The sequence below is a fragment of the Mustela erminea genome, chromosome X, assembly GCF_009829155.1.
Source record: "Mustela erminea isolate mMusErm1 chromosome X, mMusErm1.Pri, whole genome shotgun sequence".
NCBI classification, from domain to species: domain Eukaryota; kingdom Metazoa; phylum Chordata; class Mammalia; order Carnivora; family Mustelidae; genus Mustela; species Mustela erminea.
In genome coordinates this window covers 32,162,867-32,182,480 of record NC_045635.1, presented here as the reverse complement: position 1 = coordinate 32,182,480, position 19,614 = coordinate 32,162,867, and the positions used below count along the sequence as shown (strand labels likewise).

Below are 19,614 nucleotides of genomic sequence, written 5' to 3'. Positions count from 1 at the left end.
CAGAGAATGAATTGTGTATAAGCAAAAACTGAAAAGAGCTGCACGCCTTGGGCTTAAAAATATTAGAGATCTAGATTTTGTCAGACTCATGAACAAAATTTTAAAAAGCAGGCATAATACTCTGGAAAACAGCATAGAGTTTCCTCAAGAAGTTGAAAATAGAGCTACCTTATGACCCAGCAATCACACTACTGGGTATTTACCCTAAAGATACAAATGTAGTGATCTGAAGGGGCACGTGCACCTGAATGTTTATAGCAGCAGTGTTCACAATAGCCAAACTATGGAAAGAACCTAGATGTCCATCAACAGATGAATGGCTAAAGAAGATGTGAGATATATATATATATATATATACACATACATACACACATACACAATGGTATATTATGCAGCCATCAAAAGAAATGGAATCTTGCCATTTGCAATGAAATGGATGGAACTAGAGGGTATTATGCTGAACGAAGTAAGTCAATCAGAGAAAGACAATTATCATATGAACCCCCTGATATGAGGAATTTGAGAGGCAGGATGAGGGCCTTGGGAGGGGGTAGGGAAGGAAAAAATGAAACAAGATGGGATCCAGAGGGAGACAAACCATAAGAGACTCTTAATCTCACAAAACAAACTGAGGGTTGCCGGGGGGAGGGGGTATGGAGAGTGTGGTTGGGTTATGGACATTGGGAAGGGCATGTGATATGGTGAGGGCTGTGAAGTGTGTAAACCTAACGATTCACAGACCTGTACTTGTGGGGCAAATAATACATTATATGTTAATAAAAATAATTAATATAAAAAGGAGCCATGTATAAACTAGCAGCTCCCAGAAACTTTTTCAAGTTTTATCTTCTTCAGAACCTGACTCAATTCAGTTTGCTTCATTCTTGGAAGCTTCATCACGATTCTCCACAAGATCTGGAACGTCATCACCTTCCTCCTCTCCGGCAGCAAGTGGGGCTTTTCCGTCCACAGACTGTGTGGGCAGAACTTCAGCCAGTCTTCTTCAGCTAGTCAGACTGTCTGCACCAATTTGGTTTAAGACAGTGGGTAGCGTTTCTGTCAGCTGCTTTGTCTCAGCATGGCCCAAAATGGTGAAAGTGTTCGTCACTGGCGATGCCTGAACTTTGGGGTTGTGAGAGTGGATGGCTGTTCCTTGGCCTGTGAACATACTCACTTCTTCAACACCAGACATACTGTTTACCCCTAACTTCTTTAAGGAGAACTGAAGTTTTTTTTTTTATCATCCACTGTAGCTGTTCTATGAACCACCTTCTTCAGGCGAGCAGTTTCTTTCCCACCAATGCACACTTGTGCTTGCAGTTTGGAGTTTATCTTGGTTCATGGTAGTTACTTTCATCTTGTTGGAGTGGAAATGGGATACCACAGGGGGAATGGGGTTGGTGCTCAGGGGGTCTCGGGTGGACCAGCTGAGATGAGGTGTTGGTACTGATACATTTTTTAAAAACTAAAGTCCGTAATTTATATCAGGATTCTTTTGTTATGTTTTATACTCTGCGGGTTTTGAAAAATGCATAATGACATGGATCCAGCATTACAGTACCATACAGAACAATAATTCCACTGCTTTTAAAAATTGCCTATGCTGGGCTCCTGGGTGGCTCAGTTGGTTGAGCAACTGCCTTCGGCTCAGGTCATGATCCTGGAGTCCTGGGATCGAGCCCTGCATCGGGGTTCCCTGCTCAACGGGAGGGAGGCATGGGGGTCTGTTTCTCCTTCTGACCTTCTCCCTCTCATGCTTGCTGGTTCTCATTCTCTCTCTCTCTCAAATAAATATATAAAATATTTTTAAAAAATTGTCTATGCTCGGGATGCCTGGGTGGCTCAGTTGGTTAAGCAGCTGCCTTCGGCTCAGGTCATGATCCCAGCGTCCTGGGATCGAGTCCCACATCAGGCTCCTTGCTCGGCAGGGAGCCTGCTTCTCCCTCTGCCTCTGCCTGCCATTCTGTCTGCCTGTGCTTGCTCTCTCTCCCTCTCTCTGACAAATAAATAAAATCTTAAAAAAAAAATTGCCTATGCTCTACCTATTAGCCCTCTCTCTCTCCCTATGAATGAACCCCCCCCCCCGCAACAACCAGTGATCTTTCTACTGTCTCCACAGTTTCGCTATTTTCAGAATGTCATTAGTTGGAATCATTCAGTATGTAGCCTTTTCAGATTAGTTACTTTCACTTAGCAATATGCATTTAAGTTTCCTCCATTCTTTTTGTGGCCTGATTGTTCATTTTTTTCCCAAAAGATTTTATTTCAGAGACAGAATGTGTACCTGCATGCACACATGCAAGCCTGAGTGGGGAGAGGGAAGAGGAAAGCAGACTCCCCACTGAGCAGAGAGCATGATGAGGGGCTCGATCCCAGGACCCTGAGATCATGACCTGAGCTGAAGGTAGACGCTTAACCAACTGAGCCACCCAGGTGCCCCTTGATGGCTCATTTCTTTTTAGCAATGAATAATATGCCATTGTGTGGATGTACCACAGTTTACACCTGTTGAAGCACATTTTGGTTGCTTCCAAGATGTGGCAATTATGAATAAAGTTGCCATATAGATCCATATGCTGGTTTTTATGTGCACCTAAGATTTCAGCTCAATTGGGAAAACACCAAGAAGAATTTTTGCTAGATCTTATGCTTAAACTACACTTATTTTTGTAAAAACCATCCAAACTGACTGTACCTCTTTGTACTCCCATCAGCAATGAATGAAAATTCCTGTTGCTCCATCTCTTTACCAGTACTTGGTGTTGTGATTATTTTGGATGTTAGTCATTGTAAAAGGTATGTGGTGTTTTAATTAGCAATTTCCTAAGGACATGATGCTGAGCATGTTTTTAGAATGTATTTTATTCAAGTAGAGTTGTCGCACAATTTAGAGCATATTTTTATAGGATTTATGCAACTTGTATATCTTCTTTTGATGAGGTGTCTATTCAGATTTTTTGCCTATTTTGTTAATCAGGTTTTGTTTTCTTACTGAGATTTTAAAATTCCTTGTATATTTTAGATGTTTTATCTTACAAATGTTTTGCAAACATCCCAAGTGTGTGGCTTTTCATCTGCTAATATTATCTTTCACAGAGCAGTTTTACATTTTAAATAAGGGCAACTGTTTTTTCCTGAGTCATGCTTTTGGTATTGTATCTAGAAAGTCCCGGTCATCCCAAGGTCACCTGGATTTTCTATATTATTTTGCATTTTAAATGTAGGTCATGATCCATTTTGAATTAATTTTTGAAATTACAACATTTGTATCTAGATTCCATTTTTTGCATGTGGATGTCCAGATGTTCCAGAACCATTTGTTGGAGAGATTATCTTTTACCTCTTTGTCAAAGTCCAGTTGACTATATTTGTGGTTATCAATTTCTGGGCTTTCTAATCGCTTCCATTCCATTGCTCTATAGAGCTGTTCTTTTCTAGTACCATAGACTATCTTGATCATTATAACTTTATGTCAGATTTTGAAATGAAGTAGTGTGAATTTTCCAACTGTGCCCTTCTTCAGAATTATATTGGCTAATCTAGGTGTTTCACCTTTCCACATAAACTTCAGAATCAGTTTGCCAATACCTACAAAATTGCTTGTTGGGATTTTGGGTGAGATTGAATGGATTGAGTTAAGAATAATGGATATTGTAACAATACTGACTCTTCTAAATCATGATCATGGGGGCACCTGGGTGGCTCAGTGGGTTAAAGCCTCTGCCTTTGGCTCAGGTCATGATCTCAGGTCCTGGGATCAAGCCCCGCATTGGGCTCTCTGCTCGGCAGGGAGCCTGCTTCCTCCTCTCCCTCTGCCTGCCTCTCTGCCTACTTGTGATCTGTCTCTGCCAAAGAAATAAATAAAATCTTTAAAAAAAAATCATGAACATGGATCAGCTCTCATTTGGATCTTGTTTTTATTTTTCACCAATGCTAAATAGTTTTCTGCATAGAATTCCTGTACATATTTTGTTAGTCTTCTACATACATACTTATTTATTTGGTGCCATTATAAACAATATATATTTTTTTAAAGTTCAGATTTTAATTTTTCATTGCTTATTGATTTTTGTATACTGACCTGGTATCCTGAAACCTTGTTTTATTTGCTCAGGAGTTCCAGAATTTTTTTTTTTTTCCTAAGAGTTTCCCAGAAGACTGAGGATTTTCTAGATAAACATCTCTGAGGGGTGCCTGGGTGTCTCAGTCAGTTGGGCATGGGCCTTTGGCTTGGGTAGTGCTTTCAGGGTCCTGGGATTGAGTCTCGTATCAGGCTCCCTGCTCAACAGGGAATCTGCTTTTCCCTCTGCCCCTGCCCCTTGCTTGTGCTCTCTCTCTCTCTCTCAAATAAATTCTTTTTTAAAAATATGTAAATAAGAACAGTATTATTTTTTCCTTTATAATCTGAATAGCTTTTTATTTCTTTTACCTATTTTATTGCACTAGCTTGAACTTCCAGAATGATGTTAAGAAGGAGTGTAAGAGAGGATACCTTTTCTTTATTCCTTACTATGGGGGGAAGCACCACATTTCTCACCTATTAACTATAAATTTTGGAAATACTCTTCTAAGAATTTTTAAATTTTTAAAAATCTTTTCTCCCCAAAGATTTATTTATTTATTTGACAGAAAGAGATCACAGGAAGGCATAGAGACAGGCAGAGACAGAGGAGGAAGCAGGCTCCCTGCGGAGGGGAGCCCGATGCGGGACTCGATCCCAGGACCCCTGGGACCATGAGCTGAGCCGAAGGCAGAGGCTTTAACCCACTGAGCCACCCAGGCGCCTCAACAATTTTTAATTTTAAGTGATCTCTATACCCAACATGGGGCTTGAACTCACAACCTGGAGACCAGGAGTCACATGCTCTACCGACTGAGCTAGCCAGGTACCCCTAGATATTCTTTATAAAAGTGAGAAAAGTTATCTATTCTTAATTTGCTAAGATTTTTTATTGTGAATGCATGTCATATTTTGTTATATGCTTTTTCTGCAGAAATTGATATGACTGTACAAGTTTTATTCCTTAACCTATCGGTATGGTGATTAACACTGATGATTTTCAAATGTGAACCAGCCCTTCATGCCTGTAATAAATTGCCAATGGTTGTTGTTTTATTTTGTTTTTGTTTTCTTTCTCATGTTTATCCTGACTCATGTTTTCTGAGCTTCCTGGATTTGTGGTTTGGTGTCTGTCAATAACTTTGGCAAGTTCTAAGCCATGAATACTTGAAATATTTTTTGTTCTGTACTTCTTCCTGCTTTTGACACTCCAGTTACACATAATTTACACATTTTGATATTGTATGTCTGTTCTTAGATGCTGAGTTTATTTTTCTCTTTGAATTTAAGTTTGAGAGGTATCAACTATCTATAGATAAGCCACTAAAGATTTTCTTCTTTTCTTTTTGTTCTTGTTTTTTAAGATGTATTTATTTGAGAGAGAGAGCGAGTGCAGGTGGGAGGGGGAGAGGGAGAGAGAATCTCAAGTAGACTCCATGCTGAGCAGGGAACTGGATGTGGAGCTTGACTCCAGGACCCTGAGATTACAACCTGAGCCGAAACCAAGAGTCAAATGCATAACCGACTGCACCATCTAGGCACCCTCCCTTTTTTACTTTTTAAAATTTTATTTATTTAAACTAATCTGTACAAGCAACATGGGGCTCAAACTTACAACCCTGAGATCAAGAGTTTCATACTCTTCCAACTGAGCTAGCCAGGTGTCCCTGCAGGTTTTCTTCATTTCTGATACTGTTTTTTGTTTGTTTCTAGAATTTTCTTTTGATTTTTTCTTAGCATTTTCATCATTTTGCTTACTCTACCCATCTCCATCCATTCTTTCATATTGTCATGTTCCCCCACTACCACTGTTAACATATTAATCATACTTATTTTAAATTTCCTTTCTAATAATTCCAATATCTGTGCCATATGTAATTCTCATCCTGATATTTGTTTTATTTCTTCAGACTGTTTTCCCTTACCTTTTATCAAGCCTTTCCATTTTGTGTTGACATTTGGACACGTTGTATCAGGTAATGGAAACTAAGGTAAACAGGCATTTAGGGTGTATACGTGTGTGTGTGTGCGCGCACACACGTGCATTTTGCTTTTTGTTTGCAATTAGTGTGTTTTTATGTTAATCTTGCTAGGGGTATGCCTGTGCTTAATGTTTGGTGTAGCTGTAGTCGCGAGACATTTCTAACTCTTATAGCTTCTTTTTTTCCTCTTCTTGAATTTTGGTTTCCTTGAGTATACCTTCTCAGGGGGAGTCTGTCTTGTGGCTCTTTCAACTGTTATCCACTCTTATCATACTGGAGCTCTGTTGGGGAAGCAGTAACATATGGGAATGGGAGCCCTATTCTACAGTTTTTTTTTGCTTAAATCTAAGTCTTTGAGTGACCCTGTGTATTGTGGCCTTTGCAAGAGTTTCTCCAGTGGTATAGCTTTCCACTCACCCACTCAGCTTCATATTGCCTTCCTTGGTTGCATCATCCTCACCTATTTCCTTGAAGCCCTGAATCTTGTTGACTGTGCTCTCTTGTCCCCATCTCCTCAAATGCCTTCTATGACAAGGAAGAGTGGAAGAAGGTGGGATGAGAGTAATTCCCTCTTCTTAGCTGGGGTAAGTCTTTGGAAAGTCCCCTTCCCTGTAGAATTTTGTTATGAAGAAGGCTTAGAATAGATTTTGCAATGGTTACTCTTCTCTTTTCCTTGCCAGAGACAGGAGGGGATGGTTATTGAATCTCACCATGACAGTCTGATAAGGCTCTTAGAGACAAAGACCATAAAAGTGTAGAGAGTGTCCTAAGACTGTGGCCCTCCAAGAATTTCTCACCCTCATGCTAATCCACACCCAGCCCCTGCTGTTCGTCAAAGTTGCTATTTACATGTGCCTACCAGTCATGGTTCCATTAACTTCTTCTCCAGGTAAACAAATCTTGGATGTGTCTCTCTGGATATGCTTGTCTATTCAGATTTTGAGGTAGCAGTTTGCTCTGTGATCTTAGTCCTCTGACAGGCCCAAGAAAAGTCATTAATTTTCAGTTTATCCAGTTTATTCTCATAAGAATAAGAGCAACAAAGGGCAAACATTTCTATGTATAGACTAGGATACTTTTTTCTATGAAAGTCAAATATAAAATATGTCTTATTCTAGTCTGTTCACAAAATTAATATTCAAAGTTAAAATGCTTTTAGGAAGAAAGTTTTATGTCTGAGAACACATAAGGCAAAAGTACACTTGCACTAAACTTAAGCCACTATAATTGTGTCTGTGTGACTTTGGTTCCAGCAAACATTTATATGCTTTAGACTGTGTGTGAAAATGTCACTGTGCTCCACCAGACTCAGGGAACTGACATTCAGGTATAGATAGACCAGCAAATAAAGAATATAGGCTATAAAGAAATATAAGCATGATATTACAGGAAAAGTAAGATGATGCTCAATATAAAAATGCAATTTCAGGGTCAATTTTCCATGCATTCATTTCCATGCAATTTCAGGGTCAATTTTCCATGCATTCATTTAGTTCTAAGCACTTGAAAATGTTCTCAGTAACGGTGTTTGTTCCCTGCAGACCATGTGACTTTGGAAGATGTCAGGGACATATGTTAGAAGGAGTTCTGCACATAAATTACATTAACATCAGGGTTAATCCCCATTTCCCTCATCAACTCAGTGAAAAACATCTCTAATATTAACATTTCCCTATCTTCTTAAGGTCTAGTTTTTGATAGGAATACACATGTAATTCTCAAGAAAAGTACATGGATTGAGAGATCACAGCCTTAAAATGGGCAAAACAAAACAAAAACTATTATTGCATCCTTGAAAAACAAAACGCAATCTTTCGTCTCAGAAAGCAGAGACAGGCACTCTATAAAGAATAACAGAGTCACCTGATAGGCACCAGGACCTGCATTGCCTAGCAACCTTCTGTGATTTGCATTAAGTCAGCAGGCTCCATGGTACCAAGGCAGAAGGAAATCTCTGTACTATTCTTCAAAATATTTATTAATTTTTTGGTTTCTGAAGTTGGTACTCACTTATTTCCCTTATTGTCCTCCTTGGCTAGGCAGGAATTAATATGTGGATCCTTTGTATTTTGACAACACAGACAGACCACTTGCTTACAAAAAAATGCTAAAACTCTGAGCTTTCAGGCCACTTAATAAAACTCGTTCTTCTTATGCTCCCCGAATTTTTCCTTTTCTCATACCCTCACCTTGAACACAATATATAAAGCTCACTTATACACCACACAAGGTTTCTGATTTTTCTGGAAAACTTAACAACAGTATTTCTTGGTTTTATAGTCTGTAAAAGGCTGAGGAAGACTAGAGCCTAAAAGAAAATACTTTAGTACTACCATAATTTTTTTTATTTTTTATTTAGTTATTTTTACAATGGATATTTCTTTGTTAAGTTAATTTTATTTTAAGATTTTATTTGTGTATTTGTCAAAGAGAGAGAGTGCACAAACAGGGGAAGTGGCAGGCAAAGAGAGAAACAGTCTCCCACTGAACAAGGAGGCCAATGCCGGAGTTGATCCCAGGACCCTGGGTTTATGACCTGATCTGAAGGCAGATGCTGAGCCAGCTGAACCACCTAGGCATCCCCTACCATAACTTTTTAAAATATTTTTTAAAATTTGGGTACCTGGGTGGCTCAGTTGTTAAGCGTCTGCCTTTGGCTCAGGTCGTGATCCCAGGGTCCTGGGATGGAGCCTCACATCAGGCTCCCTGCTCAGCAAGAAGCCAAGTGAGTTGGGGGAAATCAGACAGGGAGATGAACCATGAGAGACTGTGGACTCTGAGAAATAAACTGAGGGTTTTAGAGGGGTGGGGGTTGGGAAGGCCTGGTGATGGGTATTAAGGAGGGCGTGTATTGCATGGAGCACTGGGTGTGGTGCATAAACAATGAATCTTAGAACACTGAAAAAATAAATTTAAAAAATAAAAATAAATGTAAAAAAAGGAAGTCTGCTTCTCCCTCCCCCACTTCTCCTGCTTATGTTTCCTCTCTCACTGTGTCTCTCTCTCTGTCAATTAAATAAAAAAAATTTTTTTTAAAAGTACTTTTTAAAATTTACTTATTAGGTAATCTCTACTCCCAATATGGGGCTAGAACTCGGGACTCTTAAGATCAAGAGTCACATAATCTTCTGACTGAGCCAGCCAGGCACCCCAGTACTACCATAATTTGAAATGGAAAACAATACCCCTTTCATGAAGATGGCACTGGAGGTGAAGAAGGAAGCCCTGGCCCCTCCCAAAGCTGAAGCCAAAGCAAAGGCTTTGAAGGCCAAGAAAGTGGTGCTGAAGGGCATCCACAGTCACAGAAAAACAGAAGATCCACACATCACCTACATCCCCATAGCCCAAGATGCTGCCTCTCCAAAGGCAGCCCAAATATCCCTGAAAACGTGGCCCCAGGAAAAATAAGCTTGACCACTATGCATCATCAAGTCCCCCCTTGACTACCAAGTCAGCCATGAAGAAAAGAGAAAACAACAACACACTTGTGTTAATTGTGGATGTCAAGGCCAACAAGCACCAGATCAAACAGGCTGTGAAGTTCTGTGACATTGATGTGGCCAAGATCAACATCTTTTTTTTTTTTTTAATATATTCAAGATCAACATCTTAAACAGGCCTGATGAAGAGAAGGCACACATTCAACTGGCACCTGGCCAGAATGCTTTGGATGTTGTCAACAAAACTGGAATCATCTAAGCTGAGACCAGCCTGCTAAATCTAAATCTAAATTTTTCACCACAAAAAGATATAAAGATAAAAGGGAAAAAATAAAAATAAAAAAGAAAAATAACATCTTATTTTTATTCTTTAGGGGACTACCACTTGTTCTTTTTCACTAAATGAACAACCAAAAAAGACTGAGAGATAATGGGCCCAAGTGGAAGACTTACCAGAGTCCCCTTCAGAATATAAGCAGTGGTATTTCTGACTCAGCTTTCACACCCAGTCCTGCTGCCAAACAAGCAGTGTTCTTTCCTGCCCTCTCTCACTGCTCTTTCATTAAAAAGTGCAAAATTTAAGAGGACAAAAGGTTCTTACAATTCTTGACACACTGTATTCCTCTCGCTATCTTTAATGGCCTTTAAAATGTCTCTGTATCAGGGCGCCTGGGTGGCTCAGTGGGTTAAGCCTCTGCCTTCGGCTCAGGTCATGATCTCAGGATCCTGGGATTGAGCCCCGCATTGGGTTCTCTGCTCGGCGGGGAGCCTGCTTCCTCCTCTCTCTCTCTGCCTGCCTTTCTGCCTACTTGTGATCTCTCTCTCTCTCTCTCTCTCTGTCAAATAAAGAAAGAAGAGCAAACTATACAGCCTTTATTAAAAAAAAAAAGTCTCTGTATTTCTAGATTCCCCTTTCTAAATGCTACAACATGAAACTTGAGTGGTTTCCAAGGGGAGCCCTTAGCCTTGCCCTGCACGCACTGGCTGGCTAGCAAGTGTAATTACAGCTGGGACCAAGGCTGACCTTGGCTATAGTCAAAGTTCAAGGCTGTCACACTTGAGCTCCATCTCTCCATTGGTAAGAACACTAGAGACAGTAAAAGATGAGAAAATAAGTCTTTACTTGCCCAGTTGCAGAGAGACATTGTTCTCTTCCTTTTTAAAGGGAATTTCTTGGTAATTATGAAAATGAAACCCTGTAGTTCTAGGTCTTTATGGCCTTATCAAGTATCTCCTGTGTCAGATGAGCTAACCATATCATCTGTTCTTCCTTGGAGAAGTGAGGGCAGGTCTCCCCAAGTGAGAGCAGACTGGTGGAGGCAGGAATGGTCCAAGTTCTGCAGTGGAATTGCTCCTGTTCTGTGGGGGATCAGAGCTGCCAATATCTATGTCTACACATTCCCACTAGGTCCAATGGGGCTTATTTGAGGTAGATTTGAAGCATGCTTAAGAGATGTTAGCCTAGGGGCATCTGCGTGGCTCAGTGGGTTAAGCCTATACTTTAGGCTCAGGTCATGATCCCAGGGTCCTGGGATAGAGCCCCGCATCTGGCTCTCTGCTTAGCCGGGAGCCTGCTTCCCCCTCTCTCTCCGCCTGTCTCTATGTCTACTTGTGATCTCTGTCTGTCAAATAAATAAAATCATTGGAAAAAAAAAAAAGAAATGTTAGCCTAAAGACTTAGAGTAAACTGTCTCCATCTGAGTGATTTTATCATTAAAAAGTTTTTGGAAGAGGGAACACAAGAAAAAAGCAGAGGCTAAAAATACCAAATGTTCTCTTGGTCATTCTAGTATTTTCTTGTGAGAATAAATAAATGAATGGATGGATTATGGGTAACATACTGCTGAAAAATCCCTCTAGTCTTGAAAGCCACAGGAAAGATGGGAACAAATGATCCACTTATTCTTTCATTTGGCATCCACTGATCATCTGAAGCCCAATGTCCAATGTGTGATCAGAAATGCAAATGTTGAAAACAGCTTCTATATGTTCAAGAAAGACACAGTCAACTGAGAACTAACATATGTTTGTCATAGCAAATTCTAGACACTAGTTTAATGTGCTAGATAATTCCCAGGGATTATTAGATATCAAGAACTTTTACTCATACAAAATTATATATTTGGCTCTTCCCCACCTCATTCCCCATTATTCAGTTTATGTTATTTAAATCTGAAAAAAATCAAAGTAGGTAAAGACATTATGTTTGGTAAGCACCCTGTAAGGAACATAGGTGAACTTGAACAAGGAGAACATGAGGCTTTCTCTCTTCCCACAAGTGAGCTAGAAATGGAACAATGAAGCAATTCTATACTATTGAAATCAAACACTGTTTATTTGAAATATACAACAAATAGAGGCTATTATATTTTCTTGACTTGAAATGGGTGCATGATTTCTTCCACTTTCCATCTGGCTTGACATAAACAGACCCAACCCCAAATCTGAGAGAGACATCTTTGTCCCCTAGCATGTCCTCCATGCTCATGGCTTCCACTGTGACCACTGCAACTCCCAGGGACTAGAATTGTTGACTGGGGCCATATTGTTGAAGGCACGTTGGCAAAGGGAAATAGCAATGATGGGAGAGTCAGTGAAGAGAACGTTGCTCTGCTGTAGGTGGGTTGAACTTAGACTTTTAATTGAGGGCTTGAGAAAGGAGGGAATGATCCTCGGAGAATCTTAAATAAAATATAGCAGCCTGACTTCTGGTGACATGAGAGGGGTAAAGGATGGAATTTTTTTAAATGGCATCATACACATACTTCCAACCAAGATCATTTAATAAGGACACTTGCACAGAAAGCTAAAACAACAATAACAACAAACCAAAAAACAAATAAACAAAGCCCTCCAACCAAACCACCACCACCACCACAACCACCACCACCCACGCTTCAACACTGGCCAAAACACATGAAAAACTAGTGTTCAAGGCATCATGCAATGAGACTGGGAGAAGAAACTGGTCAACCAAACTACTGAGGAGGTGGGTGGGGTAAATATGATTAAGAAGTGGCAACAGATTTCAAGTGCTGGGAGATGGGACAGGTCATGCGCTATTAGAGGAAACACTTAGACCAGCCAAGACTGTAAAGACCAAGGAAGGGTGATGCTTTAGTTTGGGTTTTACTTTTTCATTTTTGCCTGTTTTGTATCTGGTTTTGCCCAGACACATGCTCCACATTTAAAGGTGAGATGGAGAGGCCCTAAATACAGTGCAATTTATAGCCCAAAGATCAGGAGATCAGGACCAGGAAAGAGGAATTTTTTTTTTTCAAAACAGTGTGTTTTATTTGACATCAGACAATATTCCCCAATTTCTCTCCATTGTGACATGTAGATGGTTTTAGATTGTTTTCGTGGTCACCCATGCTGAAGATTTTCAAAACACTAACTCTCATTTCTATAAGTTTTTGAGGAAAGAGGCATTTTTAAAAAATTATACACTGACCAGTGGGAGCTGTACTTTAAAGGGGATACGAGTTCTGCAAGGGAGTTCAAGTCAAAGGAGCTGAATGCTAAAACGAACACATTTTCCCTAGAAAGTTGCTGAGCTGTATTTCATTTTATCTTATACCGGATCTTTATAACCCAGACTGCTGTGGAGGAGTGCAAATTGTCCACTGAGTTGAGGTAGTAAATAACTCAGCCTGAATCCCAGTACGTCTTCAATTTTTCATAGTAGAGTTGAAAAGCAGATGTCTAAGAAGTAGTTATTTGTCTGTGTTTGGAGGATTTTCTTCTTAGCATTATCAGCGACCTCAGTAGGAAGAAAGTAATTTCACGAGCTAGTAACGTTATTTAAATATTCACACACACACACACACACACACACACACACACACACACACACACACCCCTTACTTTTAGCATAAGCACACAGGCACTCCCTCCCACTAAATGCTCTCCCATCTTTATGACATTAGTTTCCTCATTTATAGCTGGGATTTTTGCCAAGCTTCTAGTGAAATAAGGCGTGTTTATGACTAAGACTTACTTTCACAGCTTCAAAAAACCTTTCAACTAGATAGTTGAGGAACTTAACAAAATCTTCCTTCCCTAAAGTCACTATAATTCACGGAGATATCAGTGTCAGGCAATTTGAATTTCTTGTGGTTGTCAAGAGTTACGATCAGTAATTTATAGTTAGGGGATCTACTAAGAACACCTTTAGTTCTCTCTGGAGTTTGCCTAAAGACTAACTTAATTTCTTTGACCTCCTTTCATACCTTTAACCTTACAGTATCATCCTGTGAGGTTTTATATTATTTCTCCCAATGGAAAATAGAAAAGACTTACATAGAAAAGAGCCTGATATTTAAAATGTTGACTGCTTATCGGATACATGGTTTGCAAATATTTTCGCCCATTCTGTAGGTTGCCTTTTCATTTTGTCGACTGTTTCCTTCACTGAGCAGAAACTTTTTAGTTTGAAATAGTCCCACTCTTCATTTTTGCTTTTGTTACCTGGCTTTGGTATCATATTCAAAACTTCTTTGCTAAGATCAAAGTCAAGGAGATTTTCCTCTATGTTCTTTGGTAGGAGTTCTGTGGTTTCAAGTCTTAAATTTAAGTCTTTAACACATTCTGAGTTGATTTTTGTATACAGTGTTAAGGATCTAATTTCATTCTTTTGCATGTGGATATCCCATTTTCCCAACACCATTTATTGAAGAGACTATTCTTTCCCCATTGTGTATTCTTGGCACACTTGGCAAAGCAAATACTACATAATCTCACTTGTATGTAGAATCTTAAAGTCAAACTTGTAGAATCACAGTAGAACAGTGGGTTGCTAGGAGCTGGGGGAGGGGTAAGGAAAATGGAGAGACGCTGGTCAAAGAATACAAACTTTCAATTATAAGATGAGTAAGTTCTGGGGATCTAATGTACAGCATGGTGCCTGAAGCTAATAATACTATATCGTATATTTGAAATTCACTGAAAGGGTAGATTACTTTTTAAGATTTTTATTTATTTATTTGATAGAGACATCACAAGTAGGCAGGCAGAGGGTGGGGGAAAGCAGGCTCCCTGCTGAGCAGAGAGCCTAATGTAAGGCTCAATCCTAGAACTTGAGATCATGATCTGAGCCAAAGGCAGAGGCTTAACCCATAGAGCCACCCAGGTGCCCCCCGCCAAGAGAGTAGATTTTAAGTGTTCATACCACACATAAAAAATGGTAAGTATGTGAGGTAATGAATATGTTAATTAGCTTGATTGTGGTGATTATTTCACAATGTATAGGAATATCAAACTATCACGTTATACACCTTGAATAGATATAATTTTCATTTGTCAATTATATCTCACTAAAACTAGGATAAAGTAAGTGTTCAGCGCTTCATAATGTTCCCATTTGCTAATGAGATCCAGGATTGCTATGTCACTAGCTACGCAATGTATTTGAATGTTAAAGTTTGCTTCAACATGCACTGCCAAAATAATTTTGCTTTGATTTTGAACAGGTTACCAGCAAAATATTAATTCCTGGATAACTTAGCTAAAAGTTCATTTCCAGAAGAACTTCTGGAAACACTCAACCTGCTCTTATAACAGATTCTCCTTTTATTTTTTTTTTAAGATTTACTTATTTATTTTGAGAGAGAGAGAGAGAGAGGGAGCATAGGAGCATGAGCCCGGGGAGAAAATCTTGCCTGCAGACTCCCTGCTGAGTGAGGAGCCCGAGGCGGGGCTCAATCCCACCACCCTGACACCATGACCTGAGCCAAAATCAAGAGCTGGGTGCTTAACTAACTGAGCCACCCAGATACCCTCTTATGATAGATTCTAATAAGAAACACAAACATAAAGCTCCTATAACCCTAAGCTTCAAGCACTACTTTGGAACTATAAGAAAAAATGGTAGTAAAACCAACACTACTGTATTTTCATATGGCTTCTCTACCAGGCCTACAAACTCTTAATTTACAGCTCTAAGATCAGCCAGGAAACTCTATTTCCTGATACTTATCATGGATTTTAAAATACTTTTACTGTAAAATTGATGATTAGTATAGAAAATTGAGAAAATGATAAAGAAGTAAAATAACCTAGAGTTCTATATTTTCTAGAGAACTTTATTTTTGTGTGTTTACTACAAATATTTAATGTATTTTGTCTTCACTATGTTACCTTGACCATAAAATCAAGTTTAATGTTTATATAATGTTTTATTGTATTCTAGCAATACATAATTTATTTAACCATCTCGCTTTAGTTACAAAGCTCTTTTTAACATTTTTTAATATTATAATGCGGTGCATGTACTGCAACATAATTTTCTGATTCACAGCAGATATATGCTTTATTAATATATTTATCTTTTTAGTCATCTACTATCCTTGTCTTGGCTCACCAACAGTCTCCATCATACTCTCTTAGAAACAGTGATTAGGGGTGCCTGAGTGGCTCAGTGGGTTAAGCCACTGCCTTCGGCTCAGGTCATGATCTCAGGGTCCTGGGATCAAGCCCTGCATCGGGCTCTCTGCTCAGCAGGGAGCCTGCTTCTCTCTCTCTCTCTCTCTCTCTCTCTCTCTCTCTCTGCCTGCCTCTCTGTCTACTTGTGAACTCTCTCGGTCAAATAAATAAATAAATCTTAAAAAAAAAAAAAGAAAAGAAACAGTGATTAGGCAAAGGGTGTTATCATTACCTCAGTAGGTTAATCTAAGACATTTTGTGGTTTGACAGATGCTAGGAGAATAAGAGAAGAAATGCTCTTTTACCTCTGGAGTTGCTAAAGCAGAGAGGGTGGAACTCTGCAGCTATTGGGGGCCATGTTTTCTTCTTAAGAGGAAACCCATCTGAAGAATGAAGTCGAGTGAAATGATAGATGGAGTCCAGGACAGTCCTGGCATATTCTGGTTATTACTGCCTGAGCTTGGGCCCTGGGTGTTGCAACTCTTCCTTCAATCTTGTGAACTTCCTCAGTAGTCTTTATAACTTTAGGAGCAGCCACATTTCCACTCTTTGCTTGAATTATTTAGAGTTGGGTAATCATCACTTAAAACTGAAAAAACTTATTTTGGTATCTCGTGATTTTTTTTTAAAGATTTTATTTATTTATTATTTTTTAAAGATTTTATTTTTTTATTTGACAGAGGGAGACACAGCAAGAGAGGAAACAGAAGCAGGAGAGAGGTAAGAGAAGCAGGGGGAGTGGGAGAGGGAGAAGCACACTTTTTGCTGAGTAGGGAACGTGATGCGGGGCTTGATCCCAGGATCCTGGGATCATGATCAGAGCCAAAGGCAGACATTTAACAACTGAGCCACCCAGGCACCACTAAAGATTTTATTTTTAAGTAATCTCTACACTCAACATGGGGCCTGAACTCACAATCCTGAGATAGAGAACCACATGCTCCACTGACTGAAACAGCCAGGTGCCCCTAATGATTTCCTCTTGAAGGCTGCTTTTTTAGGGCAGACTTTACGGCTAAAAGAATAATAATATTTCACAGTTCTTCATATATACTCCAAAACTAAATTCCAGAAAATTAACATCAATATGTACTCCATTAGGAATGAACATATGCCACAGACCAGGTTTTCTTGAAAAATCCCCATATGATAATGCATCTGTGGGTTTGAGGCTGGTTATAACTCTGAATCTTCATTTTATTTATTTCACCAATAATTATAGATCAGCTGTTATAATGTGCCAGGACTTGTCCAAAAATAAAGTATGAAGATGAAGAATACAAAAGCCAAATTTAAAAGAGTTCATGTCCACTGGGGGAAGCAGAAGACTTCCCATCCAAATATATCATGAGGTGGTCCATGATATAATAATAACATGCCTGAGAAGTGAGCAACCAGGAGGCTATCAGCACCCAGCCTGGCTTTGCAGGAGTGATAAAAGGTATAAAACCTCAATAGTATTTCTAATATAAGAAGTGTAGAGCAGGTATATCCATAGTAAAGATCTGAGAAAGCCTCAGAATCCCTAACAGAGTTAAAGGAAGGTATTTCTCTTGCAAAGCATTCAGGAAAATGACCATACAAAATAAGATGCATTTCTATACATTAAAATATCTGGAAAAAAATAAAGAAAGCAATCTTAACTGTAATAGCAGCAAAACTAATATAATACATAGGAACAAAGTTAACCAAGGATGTAAAAAAAAAAATCCATACAATGAAAATAAGACACTGAGGAAAGAGGTTTAAAAAGACACAAATTGGCCCATGTTCATGATTCAGAAAATTAATATTGTTAAAATGTTCATATTACCCAAAGCCATCTACAGATTCAATGTAGCCTCTAACAAAATTCCAAAGGCATTTTTCACAGAAAGAGAAACAATCCCAATATTCCTATGAAACTACAAAAGACCCTGAAAAGCCAGAGCAATATTGAGAAAGAACAAAAATGCTGGAAACACTGAACTCCCTGATTTCAAAATATGTTACAAAGATACAATAATCACAAGAGTGTGGTACTGGCATAAAAAATAGGGACCAGGATGCATGGTGGCTCAATGGGTTAAGCTTCTGATTTTTGGCTCAGGTCATGGTCTTGGTGTCCTGGGACCCAGCCCCGAATCAGGCTCCACACTCAATGAGGAGTCTGCTTCTCCCTCTCCCTCTGCCCCTCCCCTAACTCATGCTCATGCTCATGCTTTCTCTCATTCTCAAGTGAAATAAATAAAATCTTAAAAAAAAATAGACACTGACCAATGTCACAGAATTGAGATTCTGGAAATAAACACTTGCATATATGGTCAACTAATATTTGAGAAAGAAGCCAGTAATACTCAATGGGAAAAGGACAGTCTTTTCAATTAATGATGCTGGGAAAACTGGATATTCACATGTAGTAGAATGAAATTGGACCCATATCTTACATCTGTCACAAAAATTAACTTGAAATGGATTAAAGACTTAAATCTAAGATGTGAAACCATAAAACTTCAAGAAGTGAACATAGGGGAAAAGATCCTTGATATTGGTCTTGGCAATGACGTTTTGGATGTGACACAAAAAGCACAAGCAACAAAAAGCAAAAACAAACAAGTAGGACCATGTCAAACCAGAAAGCTTCTGCATAACAAATGAAACAAAATGAAAATGGAACCCATGGAATGGAAGAAAATACTTACATACCATGTATTAGATAAAGGATTAATATACAAGAAACTCCTACAACTTAAAATCAAAACAAACAAAACAAAACAATCTGACTGAAAATATGCAGAGAACCTGAATAGATATTTTTCCAAAGAAGATATTCAAATGGTCAAGATGTGTATAAAAATATACTTAACATCCTTGTAGACATTTGCCTGAAGAATCATGAGATGCAACACAAGATTAGAAATGGCAGTGTGGGGCGCCTGGGTGGCTCAGTGGGTTAAGCAGCTGCCTTCGGCTCAGGTCATGATCTCAGGGTCCTGGGATCAAGTCCCGCATCGGGTTCTCTGCTCCGCGGGGAGCCTGCTTCCTCCTCTCTCTCTCCCTGCCTGCCTCTCTGCCTACTTGTGATCTCTCTGTGTCAAATGAATAAATAAAATCTTTAAAAAAAAAAAAAAAAGAAATGGCAGTGTGGAATGTTCCGGGTTTAAGGGGCAATGACTCTCTTCTTTCCTTCTTAATGGTCCATGGTTCCAAACAGATAATAGACAACATTCAAAAGCTCAACTGGTACCCCAAGAGAACATGCACATTATCTGAGAGAGAAACTACTGGGAGATCTGTAGATGTCAAAGCAAGTTCAAGGGAATAATGTAACAGAAGGTGCATTTTGGACTTGCTTTGGGATTCAACTGAGTTTGTGAATTTCTCCTGATGGCAAGGTGAGAAGAAACAAACTTAAAGACAATACTGAGTAAGTTTTAACACTTTAGATGCCAGCAGGGGACCAACATAGAACAAGATGGAGATAAAAATGCTGTCTCCCCACCAATGACAGAGTAGCATATGTGTGAGCCAGGAGATGAGACATCAAACCCAAAGAGTTGGAGTCTAAACCCCAAATTTGCCTTAAAACCTAAATGAGAACTCACCAAAGTAACTAGGCTTATTTGCATGACACAATAAGATCCTAGTGATGACAATATCATCATCATTCCATCAGAGAGCACAAGGGGCTGGGGTAGAGTGTGCTGTGATAGAGAGTAATTTGTGGAAA

General features: G+C 39.2%; 1 pseudogene; it reads right to left on the bottom strand.

The window, feature by feature from the left end:
* Positions 1-868: 868 nt before the first annotated feature.
* On the bottom strand, positions 869-1,357 carry LOC116582092 (annotated as a pseudogene).
* Between the last annotated feature and the right edge of the window lie 18,257 nt (positions 1,358-19,614).